Source organism: Eptesicus fuscus, chromosome 1 (assembly GCF_027574615.1).
Source record: "Eptesicus fuscus isolate TK198812 chromosome 1, DD_ASM_mEF_20220401, whole genome shotgun sequence".
Taxonomy (NCBI): Eukaryota; Metazoa; Chordata; class Mammalia; order Chiroptera; family Vespertilionidae; genus Eptesicus; species Eptesicus fuscus.
Genome location: NC_072473.1, coordinates 68,797,861 through 68,813,524, shown reverse-complemented (window position 1 = coordinate 68,813,524; position 15,664 = coordinate 68,797,861).

The window sequence follows — 15,664 nt, the reverse complement described above, 5'->3', positions numbered from 1 at the left end:
CCTAAGAATGTCAAAGGTGTGTCAGCTGCTCAGACTTGCGTGCAGACCCATTGTTCTCACACTTGGGCTTTTCCTCTTCAAATCCTTGCTTCTGATTACTAAGTCCAATACATAGGATCACCCAGTTGGGGACACCCTAAGAGACTGCAGGGGAAAGTTGTTTTTCTGGAGCCTAAGGGAACTTTGGGACAACACGAAACAAAACTACATCCGCATAATAGGGGTTCAAGAAGTAGAGGAAACTGAGCAAGGAATAGAAAACCTGTTTGAAGAAATAATGACAGAAAACTTCCCTGATATAGGGAAGTAAAAACCCACACAAATCCAAGAAGCTCACAGAGTCCCAAGCAAAATGAAACCCAAAAGACCAACGCCAAGGCACATTATAATTAAATTGGCTAACACCAACGACAAAGTAAGAATCTTAAAAGCGGCCAGAGAGAGGCAGAAAGTTACATACAAAGGAACCCCCATCAGATTTGCAACTGATTTCTCAACAGAAACTCATCAGGCCAGAAGGAAATGGAATGAAATATACAAAGTCATTCAAAGGAAGGGTCTGAATCCAAGAATACTGTACACAGCAAGGCTATCAACTAAAATTGAAGGTGAAATCAGGAGCTTCACAGACAAAACAGGACTAAGGGAGTTTATTACCACCAAACCAGCAATGCAAGAAATGCTAAAGGGTCTGCTGTAAAAAAAAAAAAAAAAGAAATAGGAAGCAAAGAAGGAACACAGGGGTAAAGAATAAAAATGGCAACAAATAAGTACCTATGAATAATAACTTTAAATGTAAATGGATTAAATGCCCCAATCAAAAGACATAGGGTAACAGATTGGATATGAAAACACGACACATATATCTCCTGTCTACAAGAAAACCACCTCAGATAAAAAGACCCACACAGACTGAGGGTGAAAGGATGGAAAAAGGTTTTCCAGGTGAATGGAAATGAAAACAAAGCTGGGGTATCAATACTTATATCTGACAAATTAGATCTCAAAGTGAAGGACATATCAAGAGATAAGGAAGGCCACTTCATAATACTAAAGGGAGCAATCCAACAAGAAGAAATAACTCTAGTAAACATATATGCACCCAATACAGGAGCACCCAAATACATTAAAAAACTCCTGGAGGATATCAAGGGAGAGATTAACAGCAATACAATCATATGTAGGAGACTTTAATACCCCACTATCACCATTGAACAAATTCTCTAAAACAAAAATCAGCAAAGAAACATCAATCCTAGCCGAAACCGGTTTGGCTCAGTGGATAGAGCGTTGGCCTGCGGACTCAAGGGTCCCAGGTTCGATTCCGGTCAAGGGCATGTACCTTGGTTGTGGGCACATCCCCAGTAGGGGTGTGCAAGAGGCAGCTGATCGATGTTCCTCTCTCATTGATGTTTCTAACTCTCTATCCCTCTCTCTTCCTCTCTGTAAAAAATCAATAAAATGTATTTTAAAATTAAAAAAAAAAGAAACATCAATCCTAAATGACTCACTAGAACAGATGGAATTAATTGACATCTTCAGAACATTTCACCACAAAGCCACTGAATATACATTCTTCTCAAGTGCACAAGGGTCATTTTCAAAGATAGACCATATGTTGGGACATAGGCAAAGTCTCTTCAAATTCAAGAAGATAGACATTATATCAAGCATCTTCTCAGATCACAGTGGCATAATACTGGAAATCAACTACAATAAAAACAAAAAAAATATCAAACACATGGAGACTAAACAGCATCCTATTAAACAATGACTAGGTTACCAGAGAGATCAAGGAAGAAATAAAAAACATCAGGGCAATAAATGACAATAAAAATACAACAATCCAAAATCTATGGGACACAGCAAAAGCAGTCTTGAGTGGGAAGTTCATAGCTCTACAAACATACTGCAAAAAAAAAAAAAAAAAAAAAAAAAGAAACCATGGTAATAAATTACCTAACCCTACAACTCAAAAAGTTAGAAAAAGAGCAACAAGAAAAGTCCAGTGTAAGCAGAAGGAAGGAAATAATAAAGATCAGAGCAGAGATAAACAGCATAGAGACCAAAGAAACAATACAAAAGGTCAACAAAACCAAGAGCTGGTTCTTTGAAAGGATAAACAAGATTGATGAACCTCTAGCCAAGCTCATCAAGAAGCCAAGAGAGAGGACCCAAATAAACAAAATCAGAAATGAAAGAGGTGAAATAACAACAGATCCTGCCGAAATACAAAGGATTGTAAAAAAATACTATGAACAACTATATTCAAACAAACTAGACAACCTGGGAAAAATGGACATATTCCTAGAAAAAATACAACCTTCCAAAACTCAATCAGGGAGAATCTAAACAGCCCAATATGCCAGTAACTATGGAAGAAATTGAAGCAGTCATCAAAAAGCTTCCAGCAAACAAAAGCCCGGGGCCAGACGGCTTCACAGGAGAGTTTTACCAAACATCCAAGGAAGAAGTAAAACCTATCCTCCTCAGATTATTCCAAAAAATTCAAGAGGAAGGAACACTTCCAAGCTCCTTCTATGAAGCCAGCATCACCCTAATACCAAAACCAGATAATGACAACACAATGAAAGAGAATTACAGGCCAATATCCCTCATGAATATGGATGCCAAAATCCTCAACAAAATTCTAGCAAAATGGATCCAGCAGTACATCAGGAAGATCATACACCATGACCAAGTATGATTTATCCCAGGAATGCAAGGATGGTATAATATCTGCAAATCAATAAATGTGATACATCACATAAACAAATTGAGAGATAAAAACCACATAGTCATATCAATTGATGCAGAAAAAGCATTTGACAAAATACAACACCCTTTTCTGATAAAAACTCTCAACAAGGTGGGAATAGAAGGCTCATACTTCAACATAATAAAAGCCATATATGACAAACCCACAGCAAACATCATACTCAATGGGAAAAACTAAAACCATTTCCCCTAAGAACAGGAACAAGACAGGGATGCCCATTCTCACCACTCCTGTTTGACATAGTATTAGAAGTATTAGCCATTACAATTAGACAAGAAGAAGAAATAAAAGCATCCAAATTGGAAAAGAAGAAGTAAAGCTGTCCTTAGTTGCAGATGACATGATATTGTACATAGAAAACCCGAAAGACTCAATCAAAAAACTAACAGACTTAATAAATGAATTTGGCAATGTAGCAGGATACAAAATTAACGCAAGAAATCTATGGTCTTTCTATACACCAATAGTGAACTTACAGAAAGAGAGACTAAAAAAGCAATCCCATTTACCATCGCACAAAAAAAATTAAGATACCTAGGAATAAACTTAACTATGGAGGTAAAAGACTTATACATGGAAAACTACAGGACACTGAAAAAAGACATAGAGGAAAACATAAACAGATGGAAGAACATACCATGCTCATGAATTGGTAGAATCAACATCATTAAAATGTCCATACTACCCAAAGCAATCTATAGATTCAATGCACTCACCATTAAAATACCAATGGCATATTTCAAAGACCTAGAAAGAACTCTCCAAAAATTTATCTGGAATAAAAAAAGACCCCGAATAGCCACAGCAATTCTGAGAAAGAAGAATAAAGTAGGAGGGATCTCAATACCAGATTTCAAGCTGTATTACGAAGCAACTGTTCTCAAAACAGCCTGGTATTGGCATAAGAACAGAAATATAGATCAATGGAATGGAATAGAGAATCCAGATATCGACCCAAACCACTATGCACAATTAATTTTTGACAAAGGAGGCACGAACATACAATGGAGTCAAGACAGTCTCTTCAATAAATGGTGTTGGTAAAATTGGACAGATACATGCAAAAAAAATGAAACTAGATCACCAACTTACACCATACACAAAAATAAACTAAAAATGGATACAGGACTGAAATATAAGATGGGAAACCATAAAAATACTAGTGGAATCCACAGGCAGCAAAATCTGAGACATATGCCGAAAGACCTTCTTCACTGATACTGCCCCTAAGGCTTTGGAAGCTAAAGAGAAAATAAACAAATGGGAGTACATCAAAATAAAAAGCTTTTTCACAGCAAAAGAAACCATCAACAAAACAACAAGAAATCCCACTGTATGGGAGAACATATTTCCAAATGTTATCACTGATAAAGGTTTAATCTCCAACATCTACAGGCAGCTAATACAACTTAATAAAAGAAAGGTAAATGATCCAATAATAAATGGGCAAAGGAACTAAATAGAATCTTTTTGAAAGAAGACAGAAGGAAGGCCAAGAAACACATGAAAACATGCTCAAAGTCACTAATTATCCGAGAGATGCAAATTAAAACGACAATGAGGTGCCATCTCACACCTGTCAGAATGGTTATCATAAAATCAACAAATGACAAGTTCTGGCAAGGATGTGGAGAAAAAGGACCCCTCGTGCACTGCTGGTGGGAATGCAGACAGGTGCAGCCACTGTGGAGAACAGTATGGAGTTTCCTCAAAAAACTGAAAATGGAACTCACATTTGACCCAGTAATCCCACTCCTAGGAATATATCCTAAGAAACTGGGAACACCAATAAGAAAGGATATATGCACCCTTATGTTCATAGCAGCACAATTTACAATAGCTAAGATTTGGAAACAGCCTAGGTGCCCATCAGCAGATGACTGGATCAGAAAACTATGGTACGTCTACACAATGGAATACTATGCTGCGGTGAAAAAGAAGGAATTCTTACCATTTGCAGCAACCTGGATGGAATTGGAGAACATTATGCTAAGTGAAATAAGCCAGTCAATGAAAGAAAAATACCACATGATCTCACTCATTTGTGGATAATAAAAAAACATTATAAACTGATGAACAAAAATATAGATACAGAGGCAGTAAAGCATCAAACAGACTGTCAAATTACAGTGGGAAGGTTAGTAATAGGTCGGGGAGATAGGAGATCAACCGAAGGACTTGAATGCATGCATATAAAAATAACCAACGGATGCAAAACATTGGCGGGTGAGGGCATGTATGGGAGTGGGTTGTGGGGGCAATGGTAAGATATGTACACATATAATACCTTAATAAAAATTGGGGAAAAAAAGAACAGACAAGGAGGCATGAAAAAGAATGTTGGATATAAAAAGCTATAAGAGGAGATAGGAGGAAAAAAATGGCGACTGAATAGAGTCGTGTTTGGAGTCTGGTTCTGTGAAGCTCCTGATTTCACCTTCAATTTTGATTGATAGCCTTGCTGGGTACAGTATTCTTGGATTCAGACCCTTCCTTTGCATGACTTTGTATATTTCATTCCATTCCCTTCTGGCCTGATGTGTTTCTGTTAAGAAATCAGTTGCTAGTCTGATGGGGGTTCCTTTGTATGTAACTGTCTGTCTCTCTCTGGCCGCTTTTAAGATTCTTACTTTGTCGTTGGTGTTTGCCAACTTAATTATAATGTGCCTTGGCATCGGTCTTTTGGGGTTCATTTTGCTTGGAACTCTGTGAGCTTCTTGGATTTGTGTGGGTTTTTTCTTCCCTATATAAGGGAAGTTTTCTGTTATTATTTCTTCAAACAGGTTTTCTATTCCTTGCTCAGTTTCCTTTCCTTCTGGTACCCCTATTATCCTGATGTTGTTTTGTTTTGTGTTGTCCCGAAGTTCCTTTAGGCTCTCCTCAAGCTTTCTAATTTTTGTTTCTAGAAGCAGTTGTAATTGGGTATTTTTTCCATCTTGTCTTTAAGCTCACTTATGCGGTCCTCTGCTTCTTCTAGTCTACTCTTGATGCTTTCTATTGAGTTCTTTACAGCAGCGATGTCATTTTTCATTTCTTCTTGGTTCTTCTTCATTTCCTCTTGGTTCTTACTCAATTTGTCGAATTTGTCTTCCATCCTTTTCAGCCACCTTATGACCATTTCTCTGAATTCTTTCTCTGATAGATTGTTTGCCTCTAAATCGTTTACTTCCTTTTCTGGTGATGCCTGCTTTTCTTTCCTGTGGGAGCTATTTGTTTGTCTCACCATGGTCTCTCTTCTCCGGATGTCTGGTTATATAGATATCTCTCTCCGGCGTTGATTTAAAGGTACAAAATACAACACAACCAGACACAACAGACAAGGCACTGAACAGAATTATATTCACGATATTAATAACCTCCAATAAAGGTAACCACCAGAGAAAGACAAATTAGGGAATAGAAGTGGAAGAGGGAGAGTAAAAAAAAGAAAAAAAAAGAGTGTGAATCTGAACTTGGGAAAAGAGCAGAAAGAAAAAAAAAGAAAAGAAAAAAAAGTAAGATAGACAAGAACGATACTAAGAGAGAAAAGGGGAACAAACTATATATATATATGGGGAGTAAACTCTACTAGAACAACCACTATTCCCAGCAAATTCCAGCAACACGAGCCTGGAGATTAATACAAACTGCAACACCAGCTAACATCAAGTGAGGCAAGGGAAAACAAAAGTAAAAAACAAACAAAAACAAAACAAGACCCATACATCTGCTGTCTGCAAGAAACCGACCTCAGAAAAAAAGACGCACACAGACTGAGGGTGAAGGGATGGGAAAAAGTTTTCCAGGCGAATGGAAATGAAAAAAAAGCTGCGGCAGCAATACTTACATCTGACAAATTAGAACTCAAAGTGAAGGACATAATAAGAGATAAGGAAGGCCACTTCATAATACTAAAGGGAGCAATCCAACAAGAAGAAATAACTCTGGTAAGCATATATGCACCCAATACAGGAGCACCCAAATACATAAAAAAAAAACTCCTGGAGGATATCAAGGGAGAGATTAATAGCAATACAATCATAGTAGGAGACTTTAATACACCATTATCATCACTGGACAAATCCTCTAAACAAAAAATCAGCAATGAAACATCAATCCTAAATGACTCACTAGACCAGATGGAATTAATTGACATCTTCAGAACATTTCACCCCAAAGCAACAGAATATACATTCTTCTCAAGTGCACATGGGTCATTTTCAAAAATAGACCATATATTAGGACATAGGCAAAGTCTCTCCAAATTTAAGAAGATAGAAATCATATCAACTATCTTCTCAGATCACAGTGGCATAAAACTGGAAATCAACTACAATAAAAACAACCCAAAGAAATCACACACTTGGAGACTAAACAACATGCTATTAAACCATGACTGGGTTACCAAAGACATCAAGGAAGAAATAAAAAACATCATGGCAACAAATGACAATGAAAACACAACAATCCAAAATCTATGGGACACAGCGAAAGCAGTCCTGAGAGGGAAGTTCATTGCTCTGCAAGTCTACTGCAAAAAACAAGAAACAATGGTAATAAATTACCTAACCCAAAAACTCAAAGAGTTAGAGAGAGAGCAACAAGATAAGCCCAGTGTAAGCAGAAGGAAAGAAATAATAAAGATCAGAGCAGAGATAAACGACATAGAGACCAAAGAAACAATACAAAAGATCAATAAAACCAAGAGCTGGTTCTTTGAAAGGATAAACAAGATTGATGAACCTCTAGCCAGGCTCACCAAGAAGCAAAAGAGAGGACCCAAATAAAATCAGAAATGAAAGAGGTGAAATAACAACAGACCCCGATGAAATACAAAGGATTGTTACAAAATACTACGAACAACTCTATTCCAACAAACTGGACAACCTGGAGGAAATCGACATATTCCTAGAAAAATACAACCTTCCAAAACTCAATCAGGAAGAATCTAAACAGCTCAACATGCCAGTAACTATGGAAGAAATTGAAGCAGTCATCAAAAAGCTTCCGGCAAACAAAAGCCCGGGGCCAGACGGCTTCACAGGAGAGTTTTACCAAACTTTCAAGGAAGAACTAAAACCTATCCTCCTCAGATTATTCCAAAAAATTCAAGAGGAAGGAACACTTCCAGGCTCCTTCTATGAAGCCAGCATCACCCTAATACCAAAACCAGATAAAGACAACACAATGAAAGAGAATTACAGACCAATATCCCTCATGAACATAGATGCCAAAATCCTCAACAAAATTCTAGCAAATCGGCTCCAGCAGTACATCAGAAAGATCATACACCATGACCAAGTAGGATTTATCCCAGGAATGCAAGGATGGTACAATATCTGCAAATCAATAAACGTGATACATCACATAAAGAAACTGAGAGATAAAAATTACATAGTCATATCAATAGATGCAGAAAAAGCATTTGACAAAATCCAACACCCTTTCTTGATAAAAACTCTCAACAAGGTGGGAATAGAAGGATCATACCTCAACATAATAAAAGCTATATATGATAAACCCACAGCAAACATCATACTCAATGGGCAAAAACTAAAACCATTTCCCCTAAGAACAGGAACAAGAAAGGGATGCCCACACTCACCACTCCTGTTTGACATAGTACTGGAAGTATTAGCTATTGCAATTAGGCGAGAAGAAGAAATAAGAGGCATCCAAATTGGGAAAGAAGTGAAGCTGTCCTTATTTGCAGATGACATGATATTGTACATAAAAAACCCAAAAGATTCCATCAAAAAACTAATAGACTTAAATGATTTCGGCAATGTAGTGGGATACAAAATTAACGCCAAGAAATCTATGGCATTTCTATACACCAATAATGAACTTACAGAAAGAGAGACTAAAAAAGCAATCCCATTTACCATCGCACCAAAAAAATTAAGATACCTAGGAATAAACTTAACTAAGGAGGTAAAAGACCTATACGCAGAAAACTACAGGACACTGAAAAAAGAGATAGAGGAAGACGTAAACAGATGGAAGAACATACCATGTTCATGGATTGGTAGAGTCAACATCATTAAAATGTCCATATTACCCAAAGCAATCTACAGATTCAATGCACTCCCCATCAACATACCAACAGCATATTTCACAGACCTAGAAAGAACTCTCCAAAAATTCATCTGAAATAAAAAAGACCCTGAATAGCCACAGCAATCCTGAGAAAGAAGAATAAAGTAGGTGTGATCTCAATACCAGATTTCAAGCTTTATTACAAAGCCACTGTTCTCAAAACAGCCTGGTACTGGCACAAGAACAGACATATTGATCAGTGGAACAGAATAGAGAATCCAGATATCGACCCAAACCACTATGTTCAATTCATATTTGACAAAGGAGGCACGAACATACAATGGAGTCAAGACAGTTTCTTCAATAAATGGTGTTGGGAAAATTGGACAGATACATGCAAAAAAATGAAACTAGATCACCAACTTACACCATACACAAAAATAAACTCAAAATGGATACAGGACTTAAACATAAGACGAGAAAGCATAAAAATACTAGAGGAATCCACAGGCCACAAAATCTCAGACATATGCCAAAAGAACTTCTTCACTGACACTGCCCCTAGGGCAATGGAAGCTAAAGAGAAAATTAACAAATGGGACTACATCAAAATAAAAAGCTTTTTTACAGCAAAGAAACCATCAACAAAACAACAAGAAAGCCCACTGCTTGGGAGAACATATTTGCAAATGCTATCACTGATAAAGGTTTAATCTCCAACATTTACAGGCAGCTTATGCAACTTAATAAAAGGAAGATAAATGATCCAATAAAAAAATGGGCAACGGACCTAAACTGAATATTTTCAAAAGAAGACAGAAGGAAGGCCAAGAGACACATGAAAACATGTTCAAAGTCACTTATTATCCGAGAGATGCAAATCAAAACAACAATGAGGTACCATCTCACACCTGTCAGAATGGCTATCATCAACAAATCAACAAACGACAAGTGTTGGCGAGGATGCGGAGAAAAAGGAACCCTCGTGCACTGCTGGTGGGAATGCAGACTGGTGCAGCCACTGTGGAGAACAGTATGGAGTTTCCTCAAAAAACTGAAAATGGAACTCCCATTTGACCCAGTAATCCCACTCCTGGGAATATATCCGAAGAAACTAGAAACACCAATCAGAAAGGATATATGTACCACTATGTTCATAGCAGCACAATTTACAATAGCTAAGATTTGGAAACAGCCTAAGTGCCCATCAGCAGATGAGTGGATCAGAAAACTATGGTACATCTACACAATGGAATACTATGCTGCCATAAAAAAGAAGGAATTCTCATCATTTGCAGCAACCTGGATGGAATTGGAGAACATTATGCTAAGTGAAATAAGCCAGTCAATGAAAGAAAAATACCACATGATCTCACTCATTTATGGATAGTAAAGAACATTATAAACTGATGAACAAAAAGATATATACAGAGACAGTAAAGCATCAAACAGACTTTCAAATTACAGGGGGAAAGTTAGGGAGAGGTGGGGGAGATAAGAGATCAACCAAAGGACTTGTATGCATGCATATAAGCATAAACAATGGACGCAAAACTCTGGGGGGTGAGGGCATGTATGGGTGTGGGGTGGGGGGGTAATGGTAAGATATGTACACATATAATACCTCAATAAAAATATGTCAAAAAAAAAGATAAGAATTTTGGTACTAACGAAGTACAATATATTTATATGGTCTAATATTTTTGAGAGCTTGGGGATTTTAAATGGGGAAAAAAGTATGACATACTTATGTAATCTATATATAATGATTATAGTAAAGTATAGCCTTCTATACTTTAACATGTAAATTTGAGCAGAATTGATACAAAATCAGTTCAAAATTATGTTCAAAAATCTGTATTTATACAAAGTGCACAGTTACCAGTCAATGAGAATAGTGCTTTGAATAGAGGACTTATCCTGGAACCAAGGTTGAATTTTCTTTTAGCATTAACTTCTGCTTTACATCACTGATGGTCTTAATAGTGATTTCAGAAGTTATATAAGGGAAAATATGCCTTCATGGAGCTGGATGGACCCAAACATAGCCCCAAGATTGGTCACATAGCCAGAAATTTTGTAATTATTTGTGCAGTTATAATCTCCTCTCCAAAATTTGAAGGGTATTATGTCCATGTGGATGGTATAGTTTGCTTTCAGCTCAATCAGTTCCTCTTTGAAATGAGCTTCACTAATGGGTCAGATGTGTGATAATTCAAATACTTCCTGACGTATGAATTCTGAAGACAGCTGCAGGATTTTTTTTTTTTAGCAAAAATCATTTATTTTTTAAATACCCAGATAATACATGATCATTTTAGAAAACAAGAATACATATATAAACAGAAAAAAGTTAAAATCATTTCAAATCCCACTATTCAGAGTTAACCATTGCTAACATATTAATACACATACACACATACCTTTGTCCTGGGGGCTTAATGCTTAATGAAATGGCTGTTCAAGTTTTTTACTAACAAAAAATTGAAATACAGTGTTCCTTAACTGGCTTTTAATCTTAACAATATGTAATGGATATATTTTATGTTCAATAACTACAAGGCTATATATTAATTTTTATAGCTTCATAGTATTTCTTTTATAGTATATAATGACTTTATGAGCTTTCTTTCCATGAACATTCAAATTCTTTTCATTTTTCAGCAATATAAACATTACTGCTATGAATACATTTATTCAAATATTTTTGCATGCCTTTTCTAGTATTACATTAGGATAAAATCCTCAAAGTAATGTCAATTAATAATAGTGAAGGTTATGATAATTTTTTATTTTAATTCTTTATTGTTTAAAGTATTACATAAGTCTCCTTTTCACCCCACTGACCACCCCAGCCGCCCCTAACCACCTGCATATGCCCTCACCGCCCCCCTCGTCTGTGTCCATTGGTTATGCTCCTATGCATGCATACAAGTCCTTTGGTTGATCTCTTAACCCCTCATCCCCCGCCTTCCCTCATAGGTTGGACAGTCTGCTCCATGCTTCTATTACTCTGGTTCTATTTTTGTCCATCAGTTTATGTTGTTCATTATATTCCACAAATGAGTGAGACCATGTGATATTTATCTTTCTCTGACTGGCTTATTTTGCTTAGCATAATGCTCTCCAGTTCCATCCATGCTGTTGTAAATGGTAAGAATTCTTTCTTTTTTACAGCAGCCTAGCATTTCATTGTGTACATGTAACTACTGCTGTTTTTAATCCACTCATCTGCTGATGGGCACTTAGGCTGTTTCCAAATATTAGCTATTATATTAATCATGTAACTACTGCTGTTTTTAATCCACTCATCTGCTGATGGGCACTTAGGCTGTTTCCAAATATTAGCTATTATAAATTGTGCTGCTATGAACCTAGGGGTGCATATATCTTTTCTGATTTGTGTTTCTGTTTTCTTGGGATATATTCCAAGAAGCAGGATTACTGGGTAAAATGAGAGTTCCATTTTTTTTTATTTTTTATGGAAATTCCATACTGTTTTCTACAGTGGCTGCACCAGTCTGCATTCCCATGAGCAGTGCATGAGGGTTCCTTTTTCTCCACATTCTCTCTAGTACTTGTCATTTGATTTGTTGATGATAGCCATTCTGACAGGTATGAGATGGTACCTCATTGTTGTTTTGATCTGCATCTCTTGGATGATTAGTGACTTTGAGCATGTTTTCATATGTCTCTTGGCCTTCTGTATGTCTTCTATAGAAAAGTGTCTATTTATGTCCTATGCCCATTTTTTTTATTGGATTGTTTATCTTCTTTTTGTTAAGTTATATGAGTTCCCTATAAATATGGAAGATTAAACCCTTATCGAAGACAACATTGGCAAATATGTTCTCCCATACAGTGTTCTTTCTTGTTGTTTTTGTTAATGGTTTCTTTCTCTGTGCAGAAGCTTTTTATTTTGATGTAGTCCCATTTGTTTATTTTCTCCTTAATTTCCATTGTCTTAGGAGCTGTATAGGTAAAGATATTGCTATGACAAATGTCTGCTATTTTGCTGCCTATGGTTTCTTCTAGGATCATTATGGTTTCGCATCTTACCTTTAAGATTTTTATGTTTTCCCATATTATTTATAATTCTATTATACATTTTGAGTTTCTTTCTATGAATGGTGTAAATTGGTGGTCGGTTTCACTTTTTTGCATGTATCTGTCCAATTTTCCCAACACCATTTATTGAAGAGACTGTCTTTACTCCATTATATTCTCTTGCCTCCTTTTTCAAATATTAATTGAGCATAATGGCTTGGGTCAATCTCTAGGTTCTCTGTTTTGTTCCATTGGTCTATATGACTGTTCTTGTGCCAGTACCAGTCAGTTTTGAGAACAGTGGCTTTGTAGTATATCTTGATATCTGGTATTGTGATCTCTCCAACTTTGTTCTTCTTCCTCAATATTACTGCAGCTAATCGGGGTCTTTTTTTTTTATTTCAGATGAATTTTTAGAGACTTTGTTCTAAGTCTTTGAAATATGCCTTTGGTATTTTAACGGGGATTGCATTGAATCTATAGATTGCTTTTGGTAGTATGGGCATTTTAATTATGTTGATTCTACCAATCCATGAACAAGGTATATTCTTCCATTTGTTTATGTATTCCTCTATCTTTTTTTTCAGCGTCCTGTAATTTTCTGAATACAGGTCCTTTACCCCTTTGGTTAAATTTATTCCTAGGTATCTTACTTTTTTGGTGCAATGGTAAATGGGATTTTTTTTTTTTTTTTTAGTTTCTCTTTCTGTGAGTTCATTATTGATGTATAAAAAAGTCAAAGATTTCTGGGTGATAATTTTTTTATCCTGCTACATTGCTGAATTAATTAATTAATTAATTTTTAAATATTTTTTTATTCAAAGTATTACATGTAGTAGTACATATATCTCCCTTTCCCCCCCCCCCTTGATCTTCCCCAGCCTCCCCTAACCCATGTCGCATGCCCTCATCCCATCCCCGCAGTGTCTTGTGTCCATTTGTTGTGCTTATATGCATGCATACAAGTCCTTTGGTTGATCTATTTCCCCCCATCCCCAACACTCCCCTGCTTTCCCACTGTAATTTGACAATCTGTTCAGTGTTTTACTGTCTCTGTATATATCTTTTTGTTTATCAGGTTATAATGTTCTTTATTTTCCATAAATGAGTGAGATCATGTGGTATTTTTCTTTCATTGCCTGGCTTATTTCACTTAACATAATGCTCTCCAGGTCCATCCATGCTGCTGCAAATGGTAAGAATTCCTTCTTTTTTATAGCAGCGTAGTATTCCATTGTGTAGGTGTACCATAGTTTTCGGATCCACTCATCTGCTGATGGGCATTTGGGCTGTTTCCAAAACTTAGCTATGGTGAATTGTGCTGCTATGAACATAAGGGTGCATATATTCTTTCTGATTGGTTTTTCTAGTTTCTTGGGATATATTCCTAGAAGTGGGATTACTGGGTCAAATGGGAGTTCCAATTTTAGTTTTTGAGGAAACTCCATACTGTTCTCTACAGTGGCTGCACCAGTCTGCATTCCCACCAGCAGTACACGAGGGTTTCTTTTTCTTCACATCCTTGCCAGCACTTGTCTTTTGTTGATTTGTTGATGATTGCCATTCTGACAGGTGTGAGATGGTACCTCATTGTCCTTTTGATTTGCATCTCTTGGATAATTAATGACTTTGAGCATGTTTTCATGTGTCTCTTGGCCTTCCTTCTGTCTTCTTTCAAAAATATCCTATTTAGGTCCGTTGCACACTTTTTTATTGGATCATTTATCTTTCCTTTATTAAGTTGTATAAGCTGCCTGTAGATGTTGGAGATTAAACGTTTATCAGTGATAACATTTGGAAATATGTTCTCCCATACAGTGGGTTTCTTGTTGTTTTGTTGATGGTTTCTTTTGCTGTGCAAAAGCTTTTTATTTTGATTTAGTCCCATTTGTTTATTTTCTCTTTAGTTTCCATTGCCCTAGGAGTGGTATCGGTGAAGAAATTGCTTTGGCATATGTCTGAGATTTCTCTGCCTGTGGATTCCTCTAGTATTTTTATGGTTTCCCATCTTATGTTTAAGTCCTGTATCCATTTTGAGTTTATTTTTGTGTATGGTGTGAGTTGGTGGTCTAGTTTCATTTTTTTTGCATGTATCTGTCCAATTTTCCCAACACTATTTATTGAAGAGACTTTCTTGACTCCATTGTATGTTCATGCCTACTTTGTCAAATATGAATTGAGCATAGTGGTTTGGGTTGATATCTGGGTTCCCTATTCTATTTCGTTGGTCTATATGTCTGTTCTTATGCCAGTACCAGGCTTTTTTGAGAACAGTGGCTTTGTAATACAGCTTGATATCTTGTATTGAGATCCCACCTACTTTGTTTTTCTTTCTGAAGATTGCTGTGGCTATTCGGCGTCTTTTTTACTCCTGATGAATTTTTGGAGAGTTCTTTCCAGGTCTGTGAAATATGCCATTGGTATTTTAATGGGGAGTGCATTGAATCTATAGATTGCTTTGAGTAGTATGGACATTTTAATGATGTTGATTCTACCAATTCATGAACATGGTATGTTCTTCCATCAGTTTAGTTTTCTGGGAATAGGTCTTTTACCTCCTTAGTTACGTTTATTCCTAGGTATCTTAATTTTTTTGGTGCGATGGTAAATGGGATTGCTTTTTAAGTCTCTCTTTCTGTAAGTTCATTATTGGTGTATAGAAATGCCATAGATTTCTTGGAATTAATTTTGTATCCTGCTACATTGCCAAATTCATTTATTAAGTCTCATAGTTTTTTGATGGAGTCTTTCGGGTTTTTTATGTACAATATCATGTCATCTGCAAAGAAGGACAGTTTTACTTCCTCTTTTCCAATTTGG